This window comes from Empidonax traillii, unplaced genomic scaffold (assembly GCF_003031625.1).
Source record: "Empidonax traillii isolate 1590-97213 ecotype Southwest subspecies unplaced genomic scaffold, ASM303162v1 scaffold2535:size22276, whole genome shotgun sequence".
In the NCBI taxonomy this organism is placed as follows: domain Eukaryota; kingdom Metazoa; phylum Chordata; class Aves; order Passeriformes; family Tyrannidae; genus Empidonax; species Empidonax traillii.
This window is the reverse complement of record NW_020957728.1, coordinates 15,160-18,501: the sequence shown is the minus strand read 5'-3', so window position 1 is coordinate 18,501 and position 3,342 is coordinate 15,160. Positions and strand designations below refer to the sequence as shown.

Sequence of the window (3,342 nt, the reverse complement as noted above, 5' to 3'; positions counted from 1 at the left end):
ACACCAAATCCTCCCAAACACCCCCACGAACCCCTCAACACCCCCCCTGCCCCAGCATCTCCAGCTGATCCCTCTGCAGAGCCTTCCCACCCTCCAGGAGATGCCCTGGTTGTCCTGCACGTGCCTGGGGATGGCACTCAGGATGATCTGCTCCATGACCTTCCCCAGTATAGAGGTCAGGCTGCCAGGTCTGTAGTTCCCCACATCATCCTTCCTCCCCTTCCTGTAGGAGGGCATTCCATTTGCTCATTTCCAGTCAATTGGGTCTTCTCCAGGTAACCAGGATTGCTGGTAAATGCTCAAAAGCAGCTTGCTGAGCTCTTCTCCAGCTCCCTCATTACTCTCAGGTAACAGAGAACATTCCACAGGAAAGCAACTTGCACCACAAGAGGTGGGAGGCATCTGTCCTGAAAAAGGTTGTAAATACTGTTAAATATCTCACTTAGCTTGCTTCAGAAACTTGCCTGGGATTAATATTGTTAAATATCTTTGCTTGCTTGAGAAACCTGCCTGACAACCCCGTAACTTTTAGATAGGATACATAATTTGTAGGCAGAAGGGATGTAGGTTTCTTTTTTGTATTGCTTAAAAGGAGGAACCAACCAGAAACCAGCCTCCAAGGCTGTGAAACTGGGTGTGAAAATGGCCATCCGAGAGCAAAGAACAAAAGAGCCACTTTCAGACTTGGAAATGGGACAACAGACCTCGAGAGTGCACCAAGTGAGGAAGACTGTGAAATGTCCACTGAATGACCACCCGAGAGACTGTGCTGCTTGTAAAAGGACAGCACATGGCAGCAAAGTATCAGAAACTGTAACACTGATCAGCAGGGGTGCTCACACAAAATATTTCTGGGACACAAGGAATATAAATGCTTTGGAAACAACTAATCACTGGAGCACTTGTGGAAGGATTTATCCTCAGTGCAAGCCAACCCTTCCCTTCCCAAACCTTCCCTTCCCAAACCTTCCCTTCCCAGTAATGCATCTACAATCAATGTGATTTCAGAAACAAAAGACCACTTGGTAGTTATTATATACAGGGGCTTTTTCAATCAAAGTAGATACATTGTGTAATTGTTCTAAGTAATGTTGCCCAAAAATTATTAGAAATGCTCTTCTAAATATGAAACATTGCATTGTGTCACTATAGCAGAGCTGACATTTACCCTCCTGGTCTGGGGGTATTCTTGAGGTCTAGATGGTTTGTCAGCTTCTAAATTTATGACAGACCTCTTAAAATGATAAAACTGAATGTGCATTACACCCGTAGAACAAAAACATATGCATTAAAAAGCACAAGGTATTTGGCTTTCTCCTTCGTCCAGGAGAAAGTTCAACAGCCCAAGTGGCTGTGTTTTAACTAGACTTGACTACATTTCATGTAGATCTGGACTAAAGAGAGAAGAAGCCTTTTCCCTTTCACGTAACAAGATGGATTAGAGGGACTATCTTTTCCTAGAGACCTTGCTTTTTCCTTTACTCGGTGTCTGTGGCTCTAAACTTGGACTGTCCCACACAGGAAGAGGACTAGGGTGCATTTGCCTTTGGGTTCTAAAATACTCACCAGAATGAGAGAACGATGCGGCTGTTACACCCAACAGCAGTGATGAGGCAGAACTTGTAAATTCTGCTCTCAGCTCCAGAAGGAGAGCACTGTTAAACTGAAAAAAAAACCATCTGAGATTATCAGCCAAGTTTCTGGGGGCATTGGGCTCTGTCACACCCATTCCCAGTTCCCTTTAACCACAATATTCCAATGCGTGTGCTACTCTCCCTGCACGATCCTCACTTAACCTCCGAACCAGAATTCAGTCAGCAGTGAAAAAAAGGACATAATTTGGCTTACAGCAGGATAATCACAACTAACCCCCCGGCACACACCTGTCCCTGTTACTGTGAAGTGGGACTGTTCGATAATCAATTACAAGCATACCAGTTTCAACAGTGTAAACAGCCACCAAAAAGATACAGCTGTGTAAGAACTGCAATCACTATTCCAAAGCAGCAGCGAAGGGCCCAGACAACATAAATCATGGTTTATTCCAGACATCCACATCGCTTCTAACAGCGGTTTTCCTCAGATACGGGAACACGACGTGCTCAGCAGCCCAGCAAAGGCACCGCTCGCCCAAGTCGGCGAACAAGGCGGGTTTTAACAAAGCTCGCCCGTCAGTTTCCTCTGCTCCGCCTTCCTGCCTGCTCAAACAAGGCAGTTAAGGCGTTTTTCCCCTCAGCCCCGCGCAGTTCCAGAGCCAAGCAAAGGACTTTCCCTGGGGCCGGGCGGGACCCGAGTGCTGGGGTGGGTGGTGGCGGCGGCACCGCCTCACGGGCCGGCCCGTCCCTGCTCCCTGTCCGTCCGCCTGGGAATGGCCGGGCAGAGCGGCCGGGGGGAGTTCCTCTCCTGGAAGGAGGTTGTAGCCGGGTGGAGGGGTCGGGCTCTTCTGCCAGGAGACCAGCGACAGGACGAGAGCACAAAGTCAGAGCTGAGGGCCTGCGGGACAGCAGAGCTGCCAGAGGGAGCAACTTGCCCAGTGTCCCCTGAGAAGTGCCTCCCTCCCCACCACACTCTGCTGGCCTCAAAGGCTGAGGGGGCCCAGCAGACCTGGCTTGAGGGCCCACACAATCCCTGCCCACAGGCTGCTTACCTGAGCAGAGACAACTCTCTCCCCAGGAATGTCCAGACTGGCAGCATCGTGCAGGCACTGAACAGCTGTGCTCTCAGCGCCTACGATGCCCTCAGTCGTTGTGGCATCAGACTCTGTGGGGAGCTCGGGCCGTGCGGTGTAGGAGTTTGTCCTGTCATCAGGCACCGTGTCATGGGGGGCTAGGGGTCCGGCCCGGTGCTGAGGTTTCATGGCCGTCCTTACCAGGCACTCGCTGAATGTCCACAGCTCCTTCTTCAACCTCTTCTTGAGATCCCTCCTCTTCAGGAAGCCGGCCAAGCAAAGCAGCGCTTCCCGAGAGGCCTGCAGAGCAACAAGGACTGGGAGATGGCACCGCAGCCCAGGGCACAGGGCCTGTGTCCCTGCACCAAGGCCAGAAAGGGTCTGGAGCCCAGGAGGTGCCAGGGCAAGAGGCAGCCCAGCCCCGTCCCACGGCAACACCAGAGCCCACAAGCGCTCACCTCTGCCACTCTGTGGTTCTCATCGTAGCAGTGGAGGAAGAGTGGAAGCAGGTTCTGCTGTGGCTTCAGGGGCTTTTTCCCCTCTTTCTTTAGCAGCATCATCACCCCACTGAAGAGGAGCATGGAGGAGAGCTGCACACTGCTGTCATCCTGGTGCAAATGAGAAGACCTTAGGCCTGGCTTGCCCAGGCCCACCTGGGCACAGGCCTGAAAATC

The 3,342-nt window shown here is 51.6% G+C and overlaps 1 long non-coding RNA gene across 1 annotated transcript; it reads right to left on the bottom strand.

Annotated features, from left to right (window-relative positions):
* Window positions 1–317: 317 nt before the first annotated feature.
* LOC114072031 lies at window positions 318–3,308 on the bottom strand. The gene is made up of 3 exons (XR_003574120.1): window positions 3,127–3,308; window positions 2,870–2,968; window positions 318–329 (listed from the first exon to the last, which is right to left on the bottom strand). It is a non-coding gene; the product is annotated as an uncharacterized LOC114072031 (long non-coding RNA).
* Between the last annotated feature and the right edge of the window lie 34 nt (window positions 3,309–3,342).